This window comes from Pholis gunnellus, assembly GCF_910591455.1.
Source record: "Pholis gunnellus genome assembly, chromosome: 19".
Taxonomy (NCBI): domain Eukaryota; kingdom Metazoa; phylum Chordata; class Actinopteri; order Perciformes; family Pholidae; genus Pholis; species Pholis gunnellus.
In genome coordinates, this window is record NC_136546.1 from 19669404 (window position 1) to 19695405 (window position 26002).

At 44.1% G+C, this 26002-nt stretch overlaps 1 protein-coding gene across 1 annotated transcript in view; it reads left to right on the forward strand.

Moving 5' to 3' along the window:
• Window positions 1-2170: 2170 nt before the first annotated feature.
• hivep2a (HIVEP zinc finger 2a) overlaps window positions 2171-26002 on the forward strand; it is a 96283-nt gene continuing 72451 nt past the window's right edge. Inside the window, exons 1-2 of the mRNA XM_079180366.1 lie at window positions 2171-2430; window positions 11916-11974. The gene's annotated coding sequence lies outside the window, so the exon portion shown is untranslated. The remainder of the gene's footprint in view (window positions 2431-11915; window positions 11975-26002) is intronic.

Consider the following 26002-nt stretch of genomic DNA (forward strand, 5'->3'; position numbering starts at 1 on the left):
ATGTTTATTGATGTACACCCACGCAGAGCTTTCACAAAAAAAGATCCAGATCTCTTAAAAACAATAAAGCTCTTTTATTTCTAATGGCTCCATTGATGACTCCGCCGCCGGCAAGCAGCATCTTTTTCCTCGTTCCTCGACTGTAACTTCTCACGGCGCCGTGAATGGACGGATGCCATTCGAGACAATTATGTGTCATTATCTGTTCCCCAGGTACAATGGGAGCTATTTGAAGGAGGCTGACGGCTAATGCACAAGTCTTTATCATCACAGCGGATGGTCAGAGCCTGCACGCTGCCTGGGCCTGATGCTCGGTCCATCAGAGGAATCAAACCTGTGATGCTTACAAACCTGCCACCTGTTGCTAAAAGGTGCTTAAAAGCAGTTTATTAGCACAAAGAGTGCCGCCGCAACTGAAGCCGTCCAAAGGGGGAAAAAAGCGGCTTTATCAATCCTGATTTAATTTATTAGCTGGAGGGCCTGTGTAAATGAGCCCCTCTGTATTCCTAAATGTGTTTCACAGATGAAAGCACCCAGAGCTGGAGCGGGTGTGTTGTCTGAATACTGAGGGTTCACCTCAAATCTGGCAGCGACACGGCCTCTTATTGTTGTGCGTACTGGCTGCAGAAACATGCACCCGGCTCAACAAATCAATCCTACAGGAACAAGTTTCACATATTTGGCTTTTAACATCCATTTTATACGGCATTATTATTTCACATGACACCCGATTTAAGATATTATTCGCTGTTAAAAATATTAAAATATCTTTAAACAAACGTTAGGTTGAGGCAACAAAACAAATGTTAGGTTTAAGCAACAAAACCTCGGTTAGGTTCACGAACATCAGGTTTTTGCAACAGAATCACATCAACAATTTGGGACACACAGCGTCAAACATCCACCTCGTGTAAAAACACAACAACATATTTCTGGCTTCTCTCGTGTTGTTATCGTCACCTGACGCCTGACGTTTTCATTTACATAAATAAATTCATATAAATTGATGCAGATGAGGCCGTTGGTGCGTAAGAATTCACCAAAATGCAGGAAATTAAGTGTTTGTGCTCCAGGGGCTCTGAAAGACTCAGGTTTACTGTGTCTCATCTGGTTTGTGCTAATCTGATTAAAATATGTTTGGAAATATCCACCAGCACTTCAAAATTAATTGACATGATAAGAGCCTTAAAGGAATAGTTCAACATTTTCAGAACTACGCTCATTTGCTTTTATCTTGCGACTTAGATGAGAAACCTGATACCACTCTCATGTCTGTACCAAAGAAAACACCTCGTAATCTCACTAATTAACATACTTATAATCATGTTTGTTTCATTTGTACAAAAAAACACGTAATTTGTGCTGGACTATTTCTTAGTGAGTCTTGTTGAGATTCAGGAAGTCACTGTCACACACCATTTTTGAAAAGTGTTGTGCATATCATTTGCATATTTATAAATTATGGTAAATCCCTTTAAACCAGTCAGACTGTGTAACAAATCCATGATAACTTGAAATTGAAAATTGATTAATTATCATAACTATGATGAATAGCACAATGAATCATCATTATATGTATATATATATATGAGAGACAGACTAGAAATATATTTACATTGATATAATTTTGCACTGCAGACTGTATATATTGATGTATTCAAGTCCAGTGTATAGCTGAATGCACAGACAGACAGGCAGAAGCGGGGCAGACAGACAGTCAGACAGACGGGTCTCTCCAGAGGTGACCGGGGAATCCTGCTCTCTCCGTGCCGGCAGACAGAGCCTCCTCTTCGGCCACTGCTCCTCCTTCCCTCCCCTCCCTCTGCCCTGGTTGCGCGCTGGGGGATCCAACGACGTCACACACACACATACACGCACACACGCACACAGACACACGCCCTCTCTCTCTCTCTCTCTCTCTCTCTCTCTCTCTCTTTCTGCCGCTCCGTCTCTCTCTCTCCCTCTCCTCTCTGCTGCTATTCTGGGAAGTGGCGTTTGGAATAACCCCCGTGTGCGTACGGCTGTGTGTGTGCGCGTGTGTCTCCTGATTTCACCCTCACAACACACGCACACATACACACACACACACACACACACACACACACGCACACACTGACAACACTAGTCAGACGCGCACATTCACTGTCTGTCTGACTGCAGCAGCGGAGCTCCCGGCAGCAGAAATCCGGTCGGAAAGGATTCCTTCCATTTTTACGCGCAACTTTTTCTCCTCCGTCGGCCGCCTGGCCGCGACGTTTCCACCGCTCCGACTCTTGTGGATTTTCTAAACAACCCGTCTCTCCTGGCTGTTTTTTTCCGACGGACAGCCAGCGAGGTGTCAAGCCCGCCCGGATTCGGATCCCCCTGTCACCGGGGTTGCTTGTTGTCATATTCGCACGGAGACGCGCGGACGCGGAGCGCAGACGGAAGGTAAGTGCGGGGAGGGGAAAACGAAACCTTATACATATTCTCTCACACATATATATATCACAGTGACAGCGGGCTTTTTATGCGCCATGACGGACATCATGGTCTGTTTTCACGGCACTTGATCTTTTTGTTTAGCTTATAAGGGCAAGGCTATGCAGGGGGAATACCCCGGGCACGCATCGCATTGCATGCAGATTACCCAGGTTGCGTAATATCCTGAGGAATTTGCAGTAGCCTGCACTGCCGGGCTGGCTGCAAGGGCCGGCGGGGAGAGACACATAGAAGGGAGACCGGGAGGGAGGGAGGTTTACAAGGGGGGAGTGTTCGGGGAATTTGAAGCCGTGAAAGTGGAAGCTCGGAGAGGTGTGATTTTTGCGTCTGGAAGGTGGATTTTTCTTTCTTTCTGCATTTGTGCAAACCAGCTGTGCCCGCATCTGGGGGAGGTTTTGGGTCATAGAAGTTTACTTGTAAACCTCTATAATATCACCATAACAACAATCACGGTACGGAGCTCGCGGGGTGTTTCTAAAGTGAGTTAAAGCTGTGACCTCTGGTATTTCCTTGTTGCCGCTACGGAGCGACCAGTGTGACATGACATTACATATACTCTCATAGAAGGCTTGTTGCTACAGCGTGTATGTGTTGTCGCAAAGTATGTATCCTAATGTGAAAAAACAACAGTTTTAAAGGTAGAAGGGAGTGACTTTATCTTATATGCTCATCGTTCGCTTCCTCTGTTTGTGTGTGTGAGAGAGAGTGAGAGAGAGCGAGAGAGAAATGGTGGGTGGTGCGCTGGCTGGTTCCGGGAATGTTCCATGACGTGTTGCCGTCGAGAGAGGGGCCCCGGCCGGGGAGACTCCGACGCACGGCCCCGGCGCTGCTGCTCCGTCTCTCCTCTCTAACGAGCCCGCTGATACAAAACAACAACAAAAACAAAACAACATATTTCTGCAATGCATTTCCAGAGATTTACAGCCTCGTCACAGCAGACCGTCGCGTGTTATTGCACGTCATAATCCTTGTGATCCCAATGGTGCTCATTTATGCAGGAACGCCACAGTGAGGTCAGAGGTCAGAGGTCACTGCCGAGCACTGACTAGCTTCAGGACGCTGCTGGGGGGGGGGGGGGTGATCGGTGAACATGAGGTTTGAGCTGCAGGTTGAAGCCCAGCTGCTGCCAACATGACTGTTGTGGTTCCCAGAGCTCTTCTTTGATGTTTAATAAGTCGCAGGAAGCAGAAATGAAGGACACATTAACAATAAGGACTCGCGGTGCAACGGATCATAAAACACACGGTTCGGAGCAAATAAAACTTTTAGATCCCTGATGAAGTTTTATTGCAGCTGATACTAATTGCCGATCATTTATGATCCATACTGGCAGATACATATCCCTTTGTTGTTGGATTACAGCAGCTGCTCTACAAGGATCCAGACTGTTTTCTTTTTCTGCCACTGTCCCAACAATCATTGATAACCTCTCTGAAGTAATTTATTATTTATTATAGTAATTTATAGCGCTTCTTTCTTCTTCATAAAAACACACAATTCAAATGACAAGGAAATAAAAGATTTAATTTGAATTGATTAAAACAAATCTTTGTGTTGTTGTTGTGAAGACATCTCCTTTAAACTACTGGATTTATTCAAGTTTCTCACCAACGCTACATTTTACCGACTACATGTGAACACATCATGATAACGTTATAGTTTACCTCCAGCCAGTGCTCAGTCAGTAAACATGTATTTCCCACTGTGAAATAAATTGTTAAACAGCGTTCCGTTACACCACTAATGAGGACCAATAAGAAGGCAACCGTAGGCGTGCGTGCACCAACGGCAGGCGGTAGCTCAACCGATGGCACACGAGCAATAAGTGTTCAAGCGGCCTCTCAATAGCATGCCATACCACCTCTTTCACAGCTGCTGGAAGTCATATTCATGGAGTTTTATTATTCTCTGCCTGTGATTGGCTGGCGTACCTTAAGTTGTTATTGCAAGATCGGTGGATTGTTGGTCGGTTTAATGATTTCAACTCTGGACGTTAACATGAGCAATGTCCTAAATACGGGAGAAAAAGTATTAAATATTGCCGTGCACATCGCTGATAAACGGATGGAATCAAACTACAGAGTTACATTTTGATGTGGTGTCATAATCTAACTTAATTTTAACCTTAATGTTGATATGGCACACTGACTAATAAGAACATGTGACAATGGTACTTCCTAACAGAAAAGTTGCTGCCCAAAGCAGTAAATACGTAAATATATCAAAACTATTTAATATTATTAATAACTGGAATTCTTCCTGAAAAAGTCGGTCTTACTTTCACAAACTGTTTTGTCACATCTGTGTGTGTGTGTTTGTCGTCTGTGTTGGCAGGGAAAGCGGCTAATTTTAAACTCGGATTGACACTGTAAAGGTGCTATTTTTAGAAACAATGAAAAGCTTGTGTGTGTGTGTGCTGCAAAGCTGTTAAATGAAAATGTGGAGCTGAATTAAAGAGAGAAGCAGCGCTGATGAACGCCTTGCTGCATGTTTAAGAGCAGCAACGTGCAAAAGAAACTTTGTCTTGAACGTGTTCGCGGCATCGGTGGGGTCACATGGTGTCAGGACGCATTCTGTGCATGGCCACGTGTGCGTGCACGTGGTGAACGTGCGTGTGAGAGCGTGCACGTGGTTAACATGAGTGTAAGAGAGCGTGCACGGGGCAAAAGACCGACCTACGTACCATCTGTCCCACCGCCGCTTCAGATGGCCATCGGGGTGTGCTGCGTAGGAGCGAGCGTCCACACACACACACACACACACACACACACACACACACACACACACACACACACACACACACACACATTGTTATCAGGGTGGACAGGCGTACGGAGAACATGCGTGAGGTCTGAGTTGAGTTTCTGCGCTAAACGTTCAAATAATTTATTACTTATTGGCCTTATGGGAAATCTATGTGTGTGTGTGTGTGTAGATTTATCAAAAATATAACACACTACGATTGGACAGCAGTAGGGTGGAGGGCTTACACGAGCACTAACAGTCAACAGTGTGTGTTGACTTGTGTGAGATGAAACATTCGTGGCTCGAAATGGAGAAAACCATCTTGTTTTTTTGCAACCAGTGAACAGGAAGTGACCATATCTGGACTGAGGAGGAGCGACGTAGAGACGCCGTACATGTCTCTGGTAGAGACCTGTCAATCACCGTGTAGCCCCGCCCCCTAAAGCATCCCCTGCTTTATGGTCTGTTTGACTCTAAATGGACCATCATTTACTAAATGAACATCATGCTGTATTGAAGAAGACTTGAAACTAGAGATTGAGACCATAAACTCATGTTTACAATGTTTACTGAGGTAATAAATCAAGAGAGAAGTAGAGTCATTTTCTCATAGACTTCTATACAACCAGAGGAGTCGCCCCCTGGTGGACAGTTGGCTTCATTCTTCAGAGCCGGATGTTGCTGCCTGGGAGAAAAGAGGAAAATCACCGGCCTTATTCGGGCTAGTATTTACTTGCAGTGGGGCTAGCCTGCTAGCTTAGCCACACACGTATAATGTGTTCACAATATGAGCGAAACACCAACAGCACTCCGATGATGCATTGAAGCTTCATCTAAGGGGGATAGAGGATTCGTTTTCAGACTTTTCTTTAATATTTGTATTTTACATGTAACACTTTTACCTCTTCGTCTAAAAAAAACAATCCAAAAATCTAATTATCTGATCAACTGCAGTCGAAGGGGATTTCCCCCGATCCCTTGAGGATGTCCACCGCTCCTCACGGTCGTCCTCTGAGGATGGAGCCGCTCCGTTCTCAGGTGATAACAGGTGGTTGTATGTGGAGGCAGGTTGTAACCTCTGTCTCTGTTTAAAGGAGGTGCAGCTTATGAGGTTACAATGCATGTTGATGTATTAAATCCTTTTGGCAGACTCACAATGTCCATTTGTGTTTAAAATCCTCAGCTGAGGTTTACGTCGCAGCCTGCTTTGATTTTTTTATGTTTGTGATAATTAATTGTCTAAGCACTTGCTTTTAAATGTGTCCGATGATGTTGCTTCTTTATTCGTGTCTGCAGCTCCTCCCGTCTGTCTCGTCGCTGGCTTTGCATCAGTTGGTTTTGCTGCAGATGTGATGCATGTTTGCATTTGCTGTCAATTAACACGGTGCACATCATCATAGCTGGAGAATCTGAAATGACTGCAGATGTAGTGCACGGTGGGATGAAGTAACACACACACACACACGCACACACACACACACACACAGCTCTCAGTACATCCCTCCAGTCTGTTTGTACAGATGATGATTAACACCATCAGCTTTGGATGTTCTGCTGCCGTGGGTTTTTAAAGTGACAGTCAATAGTTACATCTTGCTTTAAACGACCGATCTTGTGACTCTAATAATAGATTTAACAGAGAAAACGTTGCTCCACTTTGCATTGTGGCTTCCTCTGCCTCCCCCGCAGTCTGTTATTGTAACATTATCAGACGCCTCAGAGTGGATTACTACCCAAAAAAAATAACAGCTGCATCGCAACACAATGCATCCGCTCAACGCCGCGCTTACACCGATTCTCCGGTCTGGAGTGAACGGGCTTCCTCCAGAGAGCGACGAAGGACGATTTTAAGCTTCACGCTCCACTGATCCACAGTCTGTCTCTCTGAATGAATTCTGCTGCTTTTGAACGCAACCGTTTCACCTGTGTGTGTGTGTGTGTGTGTGTGTGTGTGTGTGTGTGTGTGTGTGTGTGTGTGTGTGTGTGATCACCTGAGAGCTGTACAGGAACCTGAGAGCACTCCGGTGAGCGAGGTCCTGACAGCGACGGCTGAATTATTAAGACACACACTCACACACAAAGCTTTGCTTCTCCTGATAAATTGTTCCCCTGTGGTTCGTTTTCTTTTACCTGGTTTTATATAAACACCTGGAGGAGAGGAGGGGGGGGGGGGGGGGGGGGGGGGGGACGAGGAGAAAGGTGGAGAAGAAGAGCGAAATCAGGGAGCGAGTGAGAGTAAAATATGACAGAAGATGAAGAAGGGAGGGAGATGAGATGAGAAGGAAGAAATGGAGGAAGTGATAGGAGAGAAGGAGGAGAGATGAGAAAGGAAGAGGAGGAGAGAAGGAACGAGAGGATGATGAGTTGGGAGAGGAGAGGAGAGGGAATAAGAGGGGAGGAAACAAAGTGGAGGGAAGAGGAAACAGAAGAGGTGCGTAAAGGAAACGAGAGGTGCAGAGAAGAGAGAAAACGAAAGTAGGAGGGAATAGGAGAGGAAACAAGTGGAGAAGGAAGAGGACGAGGAAAAGAGGAGGATGAGGAGTCAGAGAGAGCGGGAAGAGGAGACGAGATGGGATGAGAGGTTTTCAAGCTGTACCGGCAGAGGAGTGTGTCTGTCAGCTGCTGACACACTCTTCATTTCAGGCAGTGTGTGTGTGTGTGTGTGTGTGTGTGTGTGTGTGTGTGTGTGATCTCAGCTTGAGGAATCTCCCTCTCTTAGCCTCAACAACCTCTAAGATGAGGTTGTCATGTTTTTTTTGTTTAATCCTCGGCCAATCAGTGATCCCCTCGTACGGCGTCTCTCTCTTTGACGGGAGACGTCAGACGCTGTTTGCCTCACGTGCACACGTATAGAAACTGTGCGTGTTTGCTTGTTTATTTATGTGTGTGACGATAATGAAACCAAACCTCTCTTTGCTCAAAGGTAGAGACTGTCAGGTGGACTGTGTGTGTGTGTGTGTGTGTGTGTGTGTGTTTGTTTGGACAGCGAGACGATGAAGAGCCAGAGAGAGAGAGAGCGAGAGAGAGAGAGAGAGAGCGAGAGAGAGAGACCTTTACCCAAACTGGCCTACTTTCTCAACAGCTTGTAATTAGTCTCACTTCATGCATTTATGCATCAGACAGCAGAGCTACATCAGTGTTTTGTAATCAGAAAAACCCAAGTGACACGACCGACATTCGGCTTCCCCCTTTTCCTGTACGCCGCCTGTAAACGGGTTGTAAATCAAACGCAGTAAAACTCAGAGGAAAACTATACGACATGCACAGCAGCAGCCTACGTTCCTCCGTATCGAGCCAAGAATGCTTTTATTCCCTTTGAATAACGTGACCGTGTAAAGCTTCTAGTTTATGCTGGAAAGCCGGCGCGAGGCGATCACGTGTCCGTCTCAAATATTTCACTGATAAAAACACTATTTACATGTCTGGGGATTATTCAAAGAAGGACAATTTGCTTTTAGATGCTTTAAGAAGCTGAAAAATCTTCATTTGAGTGAATATTTTGCAGCCAAATCAAATAGTTTACATGATATTAAACCTTTGTTTCTTTATAATGCATTAAACACTTGACTTGTTTCTTTACAGGGCTTGTACAAAAGGCAATAAAGTAGTTTATGAACATGAGATATGAGTTCACAGATAATTACAATCGCTGGTTTATGTCTTTATGCCGGTTACACCTACAGTCTACGGGCACATCTGAGTCTTCATCTGGTTCTTATTGTGCTGTTCCTCCATCGCTAACGAAGCACGTCCTGCTAATCACTAACTGCTTTTTTCTAAAACTCTTTGATGGAAAGCTTTACAAATAACACGAAGGCACAAACTCTGATTTTGTCATTACTTACATATATCACATGCAATGCATGCCGTTACTGTTTTACGGCCTTTCTGTTGGTTCAAACTCTCTGTAAAATACACAAATAGCAGCTCTTTGGTTTCATCAACTTACCCTCATGTCTGCATAATTTGGCAAAAATGTTGAATAGATTCATGAATCACGTGCTTTCCTCAAATCTTCTGTCATAGGTTAAAGAATCCAAACATATGTCTACATGTCATCATCTTTAACACACGCCTTTATTTTGAAATTCACCAGCACACCTGTTACTGTCGTACAGCCAGACACGTTGATCTGTCACAGCAGGAAAAACACAGGTGGGGCTGATTGTGTTAACGAAGGCTCGGCCCCGTGAAGTGGTGACAGTGAGTCAGCAGTCTGGAGCTGAAGCTTGAACGCGATGCCGTCGTTTTAATCAAGTCATTGAAGGACAACCTGCGCTTCTCCGTCTCCCTGCTGCCGTCCCATCTCTGTGTTTAGGCTAAACACTGACTTGTTGCACCACCGAGCACAAAGGTGACACTGATATCTTCTCCTCTGTGCTCAAATATCTCCACTACACTTTCTTTCTTTTTCTTTCGTAGAAAGCTAACAAATAGCATTTTTGGCAAATGTCATAACTTTTGTAAAACCTAAACAGGTTGAAAGGATTTGATCCTGATTTCAGATTTAATAAAACACTAAATAACCTCTAGTTTAGCGCTCAAACAGTCATTTAGTGGTTTAGTTTCATGTTTTTGTCTTATAACCGCTCATATGTAGAAGACATGACGTCATTTTCCCAGCATGCTCCGCTGTAGAACGATCATCTCCTGAAACACCTTCAACCTTCTGACGTCAGTCGCTCTCAATCTACTGCCGCCGGGTTGCAGAGGCGTTCAGCAGTCACACGGGGAGAAATCTACGCTTTCTGATGCCCACAGGAACGAAACCAGAACCCAAAAACCGACAAACGACAAAATCGGAGGTTTAGTTTTGAGTCTCAGTTTCTCTCAGCGGGAAACTCTCACTTTCATGCAGTAACTCTCGTAGACGTAAAACCCAGCAGAACACACTGAGCTCAGGCATTTTCTATCTATATATATATATATATACTGTATATATTATTTATTCTCATTATAATTATCATCATTTTATTTAAAAATATCTGTTTTGAATCGTTTTAAAAACGGTTAAAATCGGAGGAAATCGGATGAAAACATGTTTTCCAAAAATACAGTTTCCGAAACAAAAACACTGTAATTCAGCCGCTCATTTTTTATTTTTTATTTCTTTAAGAGTCTGTGACATAACAAACAGCAACTTTTACCATTTTATTTTGTTTTTTTCCTCTTTTTATTTGTTTCCTGAGCTGTCGTTGCTGAAAGAGGAACTCAGTGCTGTCCGTTTTAACTGACGTGTTAAATATAATAATATAGCATCATAATAATGATAACAATACTACTACTACTACTACCACCAATAATACTACTACAGCTTAAATATTCCTGACTGTGTTGACCCGTCTGACTCCGTTCGGTCCGGGCCGTACGAGCTCTGCTGCCGCTCTGTTATCCGCCACAGCGGAGTCAGCGGCGGCCCAATTAAGACGCAGCGACCGTCGCTGCTGTAGGTTTAGGTTGAGTTATTTGCATATCCATACAAAAGATAAGAACACTTCAAATAACATCAGGGGATGAAAGGAAATCCAATCTCAGCGTGTGAGATGGAACAGAAACCCCAACGGGCTTTGAAACACAAAACAAAAACAAAAAAAGATAATAGTGACAAAAGAAAAGTGAAAATCAAAATGACAAACTGCTGACACGAGTGATCTGAAAGTCTGAGACGGAGTGTCATCTGGTTTTATTTGTTTATTGTTGGATTCATCGCAGGGGTTTGAAATGTCACAGTCAAACACTCAGAAAACAACAGAGACTTGGTGTTTTTTAGAAAGTTTTAGATTTCAAACCACAGGATCAGCATGTCACTGCTGCAGAAATTAGCTGCTTTTTTAAATTTCCTGACATAAATTGAAATACTTGCATTGATATTTGTATGCTGAACGTCTCTTTCTGAAACAATGAACATTAACGTGCTGCATTAACGGCCGTCCCTCTGCTGGTTTCAGTCTTTCCAGCAGATGTTTTGAACCTTATGCAGCGATTTGCTCCCGTTCAGAGACGATCGCTTCTGGCTCCACAGTCGGTGTTTCCAGGTGTTGTGTGGAGGTTGAGCTCAGAGCTCTGTGCAGACCAGTGAAGCACCAGATAAACCAGGTCTTTACTGAGGTGGCTTTGTGCACAGGGGGCGTTGTCACGTTGAAAAGCAGGAAAGGGTTTTCCCAAAACAGTTGCCACAAAATTTACTCAAGGCGGCAGCCTCCGGTTCTGCAGAGTGAAGCCGAAGCTTCATGTGTTAAAGCTGCATTCTCTCTAATGGCCACCAGGGGGCGACTCCTCTGGTTGTATAGAAGTCTATGAGAAAATGACTCTACTTCTCTCTTGATTTATTACCTCAGTAAACATTGTAAACATGAGTTTATGGTCTCAATCTCTAGTTTCAAGTCTTCTTCAATACAGCATGATGTTCATTTAGTAAATGATGGTCCATTTAGAGTCAAATAGACCATAAAGCAGGGGATGCTTGAGCATATTGTTTAGCTTTGGGCCCAACTCTGACATTCTTTATTTTAAACACTAATATTAGCTAAAAACCTCAATATACTACTTAAAACAAATGTACTGATGGTGTGTTGCATTCTGGGATCTGCCAGGTCAATAAACGCACATAATTGTGTTTACAAAAGGTGGATTTACATTAAAAAGTATTCGTCTTCATCACCCTTCCTCTCTCTCTCTTTCTCCTTCAGGGACTGTGACCAGTTTGTGGACTCGCTAAACTGGACCAGAGGACAAACAGTTACACCAGGTAGGACCTGTGTGTGTGTGTGTGTGTGTGTGTGTGTGTGTGTGTGTGGTTATAGTTGGCAGTCAAACACAACAAGCGGCCATAACACAGGTAGAGGTGAAGCTGCATGACGTGGGGTCATGAGGTGTTTACGGTTAGTGACAGATGATGTGAGTTTAGTAGTGATGTCATTGTATTGTTTTACGTCGGTACATAAAGACACATTCACTGGATGAAAACAACCTCCGGACCGTAATGGAGAAAATGGTGGAGAGAAAAAAAAAAAAGGGCGGTCGTTGTAATAATAACCTTCATTATGATTTAAAATGGCCGATCCTTTTGTCACGAGAGAGAGAGAGAGAGAGAGAGAGAGAGAGAGAGAGAGAGAGAGAGAGAGAAAGAGAGAGAGAGAGGGAGAGAGAGAGAGGGGAGAGGCTCTCACAGAGAAACAGACGGTAAGACAAGGAGAGAGTTGAGTTGTATCCATTTAACCAGAATTACTCTCGCTGTTTCCTCCCGGCTGGTTGCCGGGGCAACCGTCCAGCTTCGTTACCGGAGGCGTGACCTCGGCTGAGAGTGTAAACGAGAAAAAAAAATGAAAAAATTGAAATAAAAGAAAAGGCTCACTCGCCGTCCGTGTAAAGTTTTTTTCTTGCCGTCTTGTGTTTTAGCTCCTCCGCCACCAAAAGAAGTGAGCGACTTGTTTCCTCTGTGAGTCACTGAGCGGACGGAGCGCCGAATAAATAAAATGTAGAGAAACAAACCGGAGACGTAAACCCAGAGCAGAGGCAGAGCGGGATGAAGTGAAGCGTTCACTCAGGAGTTAGTCGTTACACGCGGAGCCTTAAAAAGTCCTGAAAGGCATTCAATTCAAGAATCCTAAAGTCAGATTGTTCAAATGTTTCTAAATCATTTACAGATGTTCTCCGCGTTAACGTCATGTTGTTCTTTAGTGGCATTAAAAGAGTCTTAAATGTAACTTGTTTTAAGCTGCAGGATCCCGGCTGTAAGACGGACGGGATTTATTACAAATATATCGTGTAATGAGGAAACCAAAGTGTGTTGTTTTAAGTCAGGACGACGTTATTACGAAATGTTTTAACTTAAAACGTTTGTGACGTAACGAGATGAAGTGATTTGTTCTCAGAGCGGATGAGGTTCCTTGTAACATTTACAGACGAGTGGAAAGAAAACATCCAAAACACACATTTAAGGATTTATTTTACTGCTTTGTCTATTTGCGTCTGTAGTTTTCTCCTAAATTCACCAAAAGTGACCATTAGAAAATGTCTGAAATACAGAAAATAAAAAGTGGAAGTCCAGGTCATCCAACAACAGAACGAGCTTCGTGTTCTATGTACGTTGTTGAAACTACAATGATGAGGTCTAAGGTCAGCGTCCATTTTACTCTTCCAATCACAAGACGAGAGAAGATGAGAGAAGATGAGAGAAGAAGGAGAAGTGAAGCTGCTGATGCAGGAGAGATTAAGATGAACGGAAACTGATTCAGGATTAAACGGGAAGAAGGACGACGTGTGTAACGGCCGCCGTGCTGCAGATTATAGGCTACAGAAGAAGAAGAAGAAGGATGGATGATGGAGGAGTGATGCTGTAGAGTCTGGCCTTTTTTCTTTTTTTTAAAATGTTCACACGTGTGCAGGCGCGATAGTAGAAGAAGAGCGCGGCGTGTTCGTGTGCGTGAGCGGTGTCACTTCCTCTTCCTGTGTCGCAGGCGGCTTCGTATCCAGGACGAGATAAACTATGTCATCCTCTGTCTTTCTGTTTCTTTCTCTACATCTTCATCGCTCTTTCATCATTCAGCGTGTGTGTGTGTGTGTGTGTGTGTGTGGTTGACTCAGACACAGCACAGAAATAGATCACGTAAAAGCAGAGATTACTATCTGCACCTCAAAGCTTTAAGCTTCATATAGTGTCATCGCCTTGTAAAACACACACAACAGAAAACCTGCACAGGATGTGCGTCAGTGCTTGCAGACTGTGCACATGCTGTCAAATGCAAAGACTGTGTGTGTGTGTGTGTGTGTGTGTGTTAGGTGGGTTATGAGGACATAGAAGGTTACAATCCTCAACGGCTGCTCCAAACTGAGACAAGCTGTTCAGACAGACAGAAAGAACAAGTCCTCCAAATTGTTTTCCACGCAACTCCAGGAGGACACGTTCTGTGATGCGAGTCGGGAGGAGAGACGATCGGTTCAGGTTACTCATCACACTCGAGTGTTTAGGGTTAGTAAAGCCTATGAGGCGGCCGTCAGACCCGAACACAGCAGGTTACCGGTATACCTTGGAAAAAACGTCTGGCCTCATTTTCATGTTACTTGGTGGAAGGATGTGGGACGGGCCAAAGAAGAAGCCATCACATCTCAGCTATAGGCTCAACCACATTACGACATAATAGTTTTGGAAACATATCGAGACATATATATATATAGCTTGCATATCATGGAAGATGGACTATCGGCCTTGGCGGAGGTCTGCTCAGTGACAACAAATACAACAGAACAGACTCGTTTTAAACTCAGAAAACATGAAATGACCAAACAGCTGAGCAGCAACACAATCCAAAAACCTGACCAGATGAAGCGCGTCGCTGACAAATAGCTGCATTTTCCAATGAATGAATGAATGAAGTGCCGAGACAAGAATTAGAGGAAAGAGAGAGAGAGAGAGAGAGAGAGAGAGAGAGAGATGGAGGATGGAGGATGGAGGATGGAGGACCAAGTGGATGCGGGCACCATGGTAACTACAGAGTCGGTACATTGAGAAGTACACTGAGAATGAACGAGGACCAGCAGAGTGGACAGTGAGCCAATGAGAGCTTCACGTCAGTCTCTGTTCACTGATTGGCTAAAGCAGACCAGGAAGTGAACTGAAACACACTTAGTCACACACACACACACACACACACACACACTCCCACACAATAACATGTTCAAATGGAGAAAGTGGAGAGAGAGAAAAAAATAAAAAGCAGGTGAAGAGGAAGAATTGTATGTTCTGTTGCCGTGGCGACCGCGGCTTGGTACGACGGATGCAAGCTGTGCCCTTGACAGCACACACACACACACACGCATGCACACACACACACACACACACACACAGGGCAGAATGATGATCACGTGTATTGACTAACAGCTGTGTCCAAATGAATGGCCTTTGGGTGAGCATCCCCCCCCCCCCTGCACACACTCTAAATGTGTGTGTGTGTGTGTGTGTGTGTGTGTGTGTGTGTGTGTGTGTGCAAGCCACAAGTGCGATAACAGAGCGTCAGAATTTGAATAGCATTATGGGATATGACTGTTGCCGAGACAACAGCAGTTAGTTTGGTTCCCATTTCCTCCAGGTAGCCACAAGTCCAATGGCCTCTTTGTTTGTGCATTCAAATGGCATGGAAAGCAGTGAGAGTGTGTGTGTGTGAGAGAGAGACTGTGTGGTGGTGTGTGTGTGTGTACGGTGCGGTGCAATAAGAAGCTTTGGTTTCGCTTCCGCATCGTTCCTCATGCAAATGACGGCTTTGTTGCTTCTGCACACTGCACACTTCCTGTCCATGCTCTATATGTGTGTGTGTGTGTGTGTGTGTGTGTGTGCGTGTGTGTGTGAGAGAGTATATGCTGCACATACGTGCTTCAGTGTGTGCATTTCTGCACATACTGTATATTTGCATTGGTGTCTGCGTGTTTAATGTATGTGTCTGTTTATGATTGATGAATTAGTGCTGAACCCAAATTTCAGCCGAGGCTGATGGGAATGTTGTTGTTTTTTAAAAGTATTTGGACATTAACCAAAGTACTGGAACCACTTATTGCTGTGAACAGTAATAAGCAGGTCACTAACGATAAACAGTTATGAACATTAGTTAAATGACAGCAAACAAAAACAATACTAAACATTAGTAGAACTGTAATAAGACAGTAATAAACATGAGTAAAAGTGCAGTAAACAGTAACAAACAGAAGCACCACATTGTATAATTCTGTACGATGATACTGAAACATGTTTGGACACAACCGTGCGTTCGGATCATAAATCTGACCGCGTAGTTTTTTTTCTCGGTCAGAGGACGACGTGGAGAACCGTTGAGAGAAAGACAGGATGTCTGTGAGAGGAGGTGATGGAGTGATGAAAGGAGAGAGGACAAGGTCAAGAGAAGGGAGGAGGGATTGGGATTAGGCACCATCACCTCCTCCGTCTCCTCTCCTCCTCCATCCCTCTCAGCATCCCTCGTCCATCCTTTACCTCTCACCTCCTTCCTCCTTTTATCCTTCTCCTCCTCCTCCGTGGTCCTTTTTCTTTCATTCCTCCATCAGGTGTTTACTCCCATATCCCTCCCCCCTTCCTTTCTTTACCTCCTCTAATCTTCTGCCTCCTTCCTCCTTCTGTCTCCTTCACTCTATCTCTGTTGACTTTTTACAGCTTTCCTTCCCTTCCTCCAGTTTTGCCTCATCCCTTTAAGTTAAGTTAACTTGTTCTCTTTCATCTCTCTTTTCCGTTCTCCCCCTGCTCCTCTCTTTTAACTCTTCTCTTTCCCATTCCCTCATTTTCCCTCCATCCTTCCCTCTCCCATCCTTCTGTGTCCTTCTCCCCCCCCCTGTTTTCTCACTCTCATATACCTCCATCTTTGTCTTTCTACATCCTTCCTTCCTCCTTCCTCTTTCTCTTCATCTCATTCTATTCCACCTTTTCGCCCTTCATTGTCATATTTTTACTCACCCTCATACTCCTCCTTTCCTCTTCCTCCTTCCATCCTCCATCTCACCCTCTTCTTTCCTCCCTTTTTAGCATCCCTCGCTCGATCTACCTATTGATCATTTGTCTCCCTTTTATCTCTCCTTTCTGCCTTCCTTCCTGTTATTCTCTCTTTCTCATTTCCTCTTAGTCTTTTCTTTCTCACCCCTCCATGCTTCTCTTTCTCTTCCTCCCTCTATCTCCCTCCTTGCTTTCCTCTTTCTCCCCCTTCTGTCTTCCTCGCCTGCTTTCCTCCATCCCTCTTTTCCCCCCCTTCCACCCCCTTCCCTTCCATCATCGCGCCCTTTCCTCTTCACCTCGCTCCCCTGCGTGTCACTTCCCCCCCTGCCTTCATCTTTTCATCACTCCCTCCATCCCTCCACAACCTCCTCTGCCAGGGAGGAACAGGTGGCTCGCCTCTGCTGTGCAACTTGGTGGCTTCCTGCCCAAAACACAGAGAGGGAGGGAGGGAGAGAGAGAGAGAGAGAGATCATGGCCTGTGTCAGTGCCCTGGCGCTGGGGCTTGTACCATGTGACGGACGGAAGGGGGAGGCGCGGGAGGAAGTGGAAGAGGAGGGTGGGAGGAGGCGTCCGACTGAAGGCTGTGATTTTCTCGACTGAGGGAGAGAAAGAGAGCAGCAGGTGCTTCAGTTTGAAGCACTTGTGCAGAGGCAGGCATGCACTTAAAGATAAGAGCTACCGAGATATTTCTGTGCCCACACCAGCGTGACATCATATCCTGTCCTTGCACAGGAAGTCAACACAGTCTGTGGCGTGTTTTTGTCACCCTGGTACTTCAGCTCTTTTTTTCTAACCCTATTAGGGAAATGCTTCTTCCTTTTTCTCTCCTGCCCCCCCTTTTAGAGTTATTTACCCTCTTTTGTCGGCTCTTATTCCTCTTTTACATTTGGCAGAATTCATTCAGCTTCAATAGGAACAAGAGCTTGTCATCCAAGTGCATCCCTCCCAAATAACATGTTCAGTACAAATGTCTATTTTTATTCTCTTCCTCTAATCTTAATCTCATGCTGCAGTTTCTAAAATTTACATATTATGGAAAAACAGGGGATTGGGCTCGTTCCTGGATTAGCCGCAGCTACAGCGGCTAGCCATCTCCGGAGCTAACTCCATGTGCGTGGCATTAAGACTGATTAGCTCCGCGCTAGCTCACTCATACTCAGGGTATTACGGCTTAAAAGCTAGCGCAGCTGGCTAGCACCTTGCGCCTCCCGTCCGTCATGCAACGGGGGATTACCGCATGCTAACGGCGGTGAGTGCTGAAAGTGGCCAAGTGAGCCTAAAAAAAAAAAAATAGCGCTTCAAAGAGGAGGAAGCAAATCTGGCGCGACCTGAAAACACGCTCCTGCTGAAATTTTTTTTTTTGTATGTCTGTCTTCTCTGCAGTCACAAGTGTTTAAGTGTGGAGAAATGTATGTCATACGTATAATACCTGGATGAAGGTGGGGGAGAGGCAGCGTCTAATGCCTGCACCGTCACAACTTTAGAGACGTAGCTTTTAGGAAGACTTTAACCAACATACAGGACTGTGGCTTCACGGGGCAGCTCCATGTTTGACTGTGTGGACCAGTTAGAGTCTAAAGCTGAAATGTTGTTGTTTTTTATGCTCCTCCTCACCCTTTAACTGATTAAACCCTTTGGAACCTGCACTGGATAAACATACAGATCCATCACGGTCCAGTTAAAATCTAAGTTGTGGCATTTTAGTTAAAACTCCAGCAAAAAGTTCATAACAAAGTACTGCAGTCAGTCAGCTCAGGTAACAAACATTGAGCTTGGGGAAAAAAAAGAAAAAAAAGTATCAATGTCCAGGTTGTTTACATGTTCAGGTTAGTTAGGGTTTGACGTATCTCGGGAAAACGTGTTTGCTTATACATTTACATGGTTAGCTACGGTGTGTCGCTACGGCGTGAGACTCAAACCAGCCAGAAAAAGACTAAAATCAAGGATGCTAGTGCACATGTACACACTTTTATTTTGTTTTCTTTGTGTCTGAAGTTAAAGTAAAGTTGTTGTCAGAGTTCTTTTCATTAAAAAGCGTCACAGTGGATTACAGCTGATGAGCTACTGAGCTCTCTGCTTCACCGCCGACTCAAACTGGCTTTTTGTTCGTGCGCTTCTGAAATTCTTCCTCTTTCACAAACAAACAGCTCATGTGTCCAAATGGAGACGTTTCACTTCACATATTTTCACATGAGTGTGAATTTCTTTTATGTGACAGATGTGAGCTTGTGCATTATCCTCTATTTTTACTAATACAATAAATGTCACTTTGATTTTTTTAAAGAAATGTAATCCAGAAATCTTAAATTCCTCCCAAAAAGGAGTTGAGTTCTTCTCCTCACATTCATCCAAAGCCTCCCTCACTTTTCTCTTCTTTTACCGTCTCTGACTCTTTTCCTCTCCCTCTCTATCTCTATCTCCCTCGCTCCTTTCATCCCTCTGAATGTTTCCATCCCTCCTTCCCTCCCTCTGTCCCTTCGCCTCCTGTTTCATCCTTCCCTCACTCTGATCCCCCTCTCTGCTCCCTCCTCTTCCTCCTCCTCTTCCCCCTCTTCAAAGCTTTGTCTATTCGTCTCTGGATTCAATCCTCTCCTCTCTTCTCCTCTCCTCTCCTCTCCTCTCCTCTCCTCTCCTCTCCTCTCCTCTCCTCTCCTCTCCTCTCCTCTCCTCTTGACTTGTCTCTCCCTAGTTTGTCTCCTGCTCTTAGGTTTTTGCCTCCTGTTTCCTTTCTTCTCCTCATGTCTTACTGCTTGTCTTCCTACTTCCTCCTCTCATCTCCTTTAAGGCTTTCTTTGCTTCCTCTCTGTTTTTTTCTCTGTTCCTCTCTTTCCTCTCCTCCTCTTTTTCACCCTCCCTTGTACTCTTTTCCTTTCCTCCTCACTCCTAGTTTGTCCTCCCCTCCCTTTTCTCGTAAGCTTTCCTCTTGTCTTTCCTCTCCTCTCTTCATCCTTTCTCTCCCTTCCTCGTCTTCTTCTCCTTTACTTTTTTATCTCTCCTCCTCCCACTCCCCATTTCAAACTGTCTCTCCTTTTTAATCTCATCTCTTCTCTTTTTCTTCCTTCTGCAGTTTTCTTTCCTCTCCTCCCCTCCTTTCTTTCCTCCGTTGACTCCTTCTCTTTTCCTCCTCTCCCACCTTATTTCAACTCATCTCCTTACTCCTCACTCCTCTGCTTAACTCCTCCTCTCCTTTTCTCCTCTGCTTTTGTTCTCTATTTTCATCTCTCCTCCTTTCATCCATCCTCAGAATTTGTCCCCCCCCCCTCCTTACCCTCTCTCCTCTTTCCTTTTACTCCCCCCTTTCTCCTCCTTCTTTACTCTCTTCCCAACATCTGCCCTCCTTTCCTTCTCTCTCCTTTTCTTTCTACTCTCCCGTTCCCCTCCCTTTTTTTCTCTCCTCTTTTAATCTGGTCTCCTCTTTCCTCCTCTCATCCTTTCATTCTCTTGCGTCTCCTCATCTCCTCTTTGATCCCGATCTGCCAAAAGAAACCTAAAAAAATCCAAAACAGATCCTCCTTTTTGTCTCTGGGCTGTCAGCGGCACGATCTCTCTCTCTCTGTTCACGTTCTGTCTTTTAACTGGCGAATTAAAAGACACTTAGATATATTCACTGTTTGTTTTCAAAGTATCTGTAGCACACACACACTCACACACACACACACACACACACACACACACACACACACACACATGAACGGTGTCAGTGACAGGATTTGGCTGACAACAACTCGGCGATATTAGACCTCTCTGTTAACTTAAACTACATAGGAGGATCAGAGGCAGCTGTCAGCCATGTGTGTGTGTGTGTGTGTGTGTGCGTGTGTGTGTGTGTGCGTGTGTGTGTGCGTGTGTGTGTGTGTGTGTGTGTGTTTGTGTGATCTCTCGTTAGACTGTCTCGGTGTCATCGGTACATTTTTTTCTTTTTTGCTCCGTCCTCCATCTCTCTTAATTCCCACTGGATATAAAACGCAGAGACGTTCGGCTGAGGGACAGAAATATCTATGCAAATATATTCAGATAAGTCTCGTTAAAAAAAAATTAAATACGGAGATGTTCCTTCCAAAAATCGTGAATTTACATGAAAGTAAAGCACGTTATGGAGGAAGTATGAAAGTAATGAGTCATCTTAAAGCATTTCATCTCAGAATACCTCCAGAAATCTAAATGTGTGACAGGTTTTAAAGGGTTTATTTAGGACCTTAAAGGGTTTTTAAAACCCATTCAAGTCAAAGGTAAACAACCTTTGGATCATTATTTCCCTCCTTTGGTGTTTGTCGACATAAAACCTGATGTTGAGGTGAGATCAGGAGTTCAACTACAGGGCTCTGGAAAGAACGAGCATGTTTCTGCAGGTGAGATGAAGGTCTGAGGGCGACTGACCTGCAGGTTTTATATCATCTGTATGATAGAACGTTACCACTCGAGAATTCAAGATACACGTTTTCCAGACTGTTTACATCACTGAGGGTTCACTAAATATTACAAACACTATTAGAAATATTTGCCACTTGTGATAAAAAGTTGTCTCATGTTCCCAGTTTTTGTGTTTTTTCCACACCTTTGTATTAAACGTCTTCTTTCAGACTCGTGGAAAGAAAACATCCATAATACACATTAAGGTTTTTATTTGTCTGTTTGCGTCTGCAGAGTTTTACTAAATTCAATAAAATTCACCATTAGACAATGCCTCATTTACATATTTAAACAAAACATTTCAGAAAACTTGTAATACAAAACATAATTGTGTTAATGTGAGTTTGATATTAGATTAATATTTCACCTCATTCACGTCTCTCTTTAATCCTGTTTAGCTCCTGACGAGTTGCAGAAACAGAGTTTAAGAAGCCGTTCACGCCTTTGTTTTATGAATATATTTGTAAAGACAACATGCATATGCAAAGACACCCGATACGTATACGGTGTGTACACACACACACACACACACACACACACACACACAGAGGCATGCACGCTGTACATGAACACACTCACAGTTGGTTTTCACTCCGCTCACCAAACCAAACACTGTAATTCATCTCCACCTCCCTCTCAGGCCGACCTCAGGCCGTTAAAGGTTCCCCCGTTGGGTTTGTGGCGGGGCGCAAATGTCAACGCTGTGGATTCCAGCGCCGGGCAGAGAGGCCGCCGCTGTGCTGTGTGTGTTATGTGTATGTGTATGTGTCCGTGGGAGCGCTGCTGTCTTTAGGCAGCACATGAGTGTATGTCGAGGCTGAAGAGGAGAAGCTTTCCCACCTGGGAGGTTTACTTTGGGAATAAACGCTGCGAGACTTTGAAATCCTCACGTACATTAATAACAACAACAACAAAGACTTCAGGACACACGTCTCCGAGGAGATTACACATTTGTTGTGTGTCTTAGTCCCAAAGTGTATCACACAGAAACAATCTATAAAATAGTCTCATTAGGGCCCATTTTAAAAGCTTTCTAATTATTATGTCGTCAGTGTGACAGAATACAAACAGGTGACTAATTACACAGACAAAGGTTTAACGAAATATGCATCGTGACATAAACAGAAGACGAATGAGGCAGATGTTCATTTGAATATGCTACAGATTGTGAAGTGTGCCATGTGGGAGTCTCAAGGGTTTGTGTGCATGTAAGTGTGTCACATATTCACCCATGAATAACTAATAAATATAATACAATGAGCAGGTATGGGAGGAGGAGGAGGAGGAGGAGGAGGAGGAGGAGGAGGAGGAGGAGGAGAGACAGATGAATAACTAAATAGATAAATTAAATCATTGATAGATTAATAGATAAATGGTTATAATAATAATAATAATAATTATAATAATGTTGATAAGTAAATTGAATATATAATAATGAACAGGTGAATAAATGGTTATAATTATTGTTTAATTAAACTGTTCCGGAGCTTTTGATCATATCACATGATCTTCATCAGCAGAAACCATATAGTGTCTAAATAGACATGAGAAGCATGCAGGAGGAGCATGGGACATTATTATTATTATTATTATTATATAATTAAATAATTTAATCTCTCCTTATAAAACCCATGAAGTTACACTGGAGGCTTTGTGGACAAACCTTAATTCTCAGAGTGGAGTGATGTCATAGATTTGTAGAAATCAAAAAGGAACAAGTTCCACGAAACCAGTAAAACGCAGAGGATGTGACATCATATCCAGATGTTTCCAGCGCTGCAGTTCAGAGTCTGAGAGGCTAGACGTTCACACGGGGAGGAACCTTTAATCCTCCTACAACAACAGAGAAATAGAGCAGAATGCATGACGTGCGTGTTAAGTGATGAGAGCAAAATGGCCTTTTTCCTCTAATTTAGAAAAGCTTGTTTTTACTTTGACTGAGGCCCTCGAAGGACGACGTGGCTTCCAGAGTCTCGTCTCTTTCATCCTCTCTATCGGGATAGTTGAAAGGAATTCTGGGAAATGTAGGAGGAAAGAAATCCCTCACCTTTAATCCTCTCTGTAGTTCACACAGTCGTACACTCCTCTCCCTCCAGGATCTCATCCGACTGTGAGCTTGTTTTTTTTTGTTGCACAAATTGCAAGCTGCCGGGTGTCGGCCATGTTTGTTTTGGTACAAGAACTCGAGCGGCAGTTGGCGTTCGGTGGCCGTCTACCGACAGAGCTTTGGGTGGTTCGGCGTGTCGTCTGGTGTGTTTGTAATCCTCCCCGACTGTCAGAGAATAAATCATTTGTTCAAGTTGGTGGAAACTAACTTCATGTGTCGCAGAGCAAAGTGGAAACACAAACAAAGAACCCCCTCGGATGAATACACTATTAAAGATGGAGTCGATTGTTCTCAACTTGTGTTCAGAAGCTTAACGTTTTTGACAAGCAGGCTCGGTATTTAGTTGGAGGTTGCTGGTTTGAATCCCAGGACCAGTATATGGTGGTGTTACAGGAAAACTGTAAACTGTGAACACAAATGATGAAAATAGAAGTTCGTTGTTTAAACAACAAATCTGTAACTTTAACATTTTCATCTTTGTCTTTCCTTATTCTTTCCTTTCATCCTCCTTCTTCCTCTCCTCTCCTTGTCTCCTCCCCTTACCATGTCTCCTCCTCACCTCCTCTCCTTACCTTACCTGTCTCCTCTTCCTCTCCTCAACTTGTCTCTTCTCCTCACCTTGTCTCCTCTCCTCCTCCTCCTCCTCTTACCTTGTCTCTTCTCCTCACCTTGTTTCCTCTCCTCAACCTGTCTCCTCTCCTCACCTCGTCTCCTCTCCTCTCCTCACCTTATTTCCTCTCCTCCGTTCTCAGAAGCTGCTCAGGGCCAGTAGAAATATTTTTCCTCCTCCTCCTCTCTCCTCCTCCTCCTTCTCTCCCTCTGTTTCTGTGTTTTGCCCCTGCAAAGATGGCTTCATTAGCCGTAGACCTCAGCATGAAAACACACACACACACACACACACACACACACACACACACACACACACACACACACACACACACACACACACTGGGGTATGTAAGGGGATTCTGGAGTCTGTTACATAAGAGCCTCTCTTATATAATTTGATGCATATTTGATGCTGAGTGGTGCAGTGGCAATGCAGAAAGCTGTGAGGTGTGTGTGTGTGTGCGTGTGCGCGTGTGTGTGTGTGTGTGCAGATGAGGAAAGCCATATTTCTATAGTTTGGCCTCTCCTTGCCCTCCCCGAGCTGTTGCGTCACAGGGGAAGCTAAAGGTCAACGGGCAGTCAGAACAAGAAGAGAGTGTGTGTGTGTGTGTGTGTGTGTGTGTGTGTGTGTGTGTGTGTGTGTGTGTGTGTGTGTGTGTGTGTGTGTGTGTGTGTGTGTGTGTGTGTGTGTGTGTGTGTGTGTGTGTGTGTGTGTGTGAGACTCGTGTCTCAAGATCTCAACAGACCCGTATTCCTGAGTTGGAAGCTTCCTCTAACCTCCGTTTCCTCCTCTACGATCGATACAAACTCAATAACAGGAATCAATGAAGGTTAATGGCTTTTAGCTGGACCCACCTCGTCAGAAGTGACCCCATGTCTCCACGTCTTCATGTGCGGCGCAGGAAGATGCAGATATTTCATTTTATGTGTGCAGCTCTCAAAGAAACTCCGCTTTCTGCTGACTCGCAGAGCTGCAGCCGGCACTTTTATTTCTACTACGCAGCGCGTTGCTGTGGTGAATAATGCTGCAGTCACACGGCGTTACAGGAAGACGGCATCATTCAGACGGACTGCAGCAATTCAGTGTTTCACTTCCAAAAAGTCGGCAGAGCCAGAAATATCTTGACTTTTAGTCATCACGTTTTTTTTTTAAACTGTGAAAAACTACTTCCAGAGCTGTTATGCAACTTTTCCTAGAAGTAGTAGAACTCTCTGTGACGAATGAACTGAACTTCATGTGTAAAAACAAAAAGCCTCTTTCACCTCTCCATGTTTTTGTTTCATGCTGCCTTCAAGTGATGCTGGAAATGTCAAATGTTTATTAATTTAAGAACTTGTAAAACTTGTAATCTGAGAGAATTTATTGCAGATTATATCTGTTTGTGATGTTGACGACAGTAAGAAGTCAAACCTCTGAGTCTTAAGTCGTGGCGTTTTATTTCCCGCTCTGTAAATCTGCAGTCTATAAGTTAACAGCTCGTATAGAAGCAGGCTTTGCACTCCTGAGGCCGCCGGTTCGACTCCCAGCCCGCCCCGGCATAGAGCTGCTGGCTGTGGTCGTACTGGGCAGCTACCAGTTGGGATCGTGTGGAATTCCCCCTGAGAAAAAATAAATACCGGAATTTAAAAAAGCGTTCCCACACTGCCCTTAATGAAGCCTTCCCGACATGCTTATTCAGGTTTTTCCGGGTGTCTGGATCCTGAATCCTCGTTCTGGCGGTAAACAACCTGTTTTTGTGGGGAAGCGGAGGGTGACTCGTCAGCTGACTAGCACTCCTTTATTTGTTTGTTTTTTCCTTCTTTCATTTCCCGAGAGGGGAAGTAAGTCACAGGGAGGTCGGATTCTAACGAACAGGAGCAGCTGAAATAAAAAAATAAAAAAAAATTAATTGAGCGACTACAAAAACATCATCCGAACACAGAAAATACACAAAATACACAGAAAGACAGAATGACGACTCGAATCACTTCATCAGAATCTACATAATGGGATTTAAATGTCTGTAAATCACAAGGGGGAGGAGTAGAGCGGCTGATCATCACCTCTGCTAATAATGTCTTTCTTTTATAAAAACACTATAAGATTAAAGTATGTTTAACTATTCCTGTGATTCATTACTGATTCATTATTTTTTCTATGAAATGTCAGAAATTGGTGA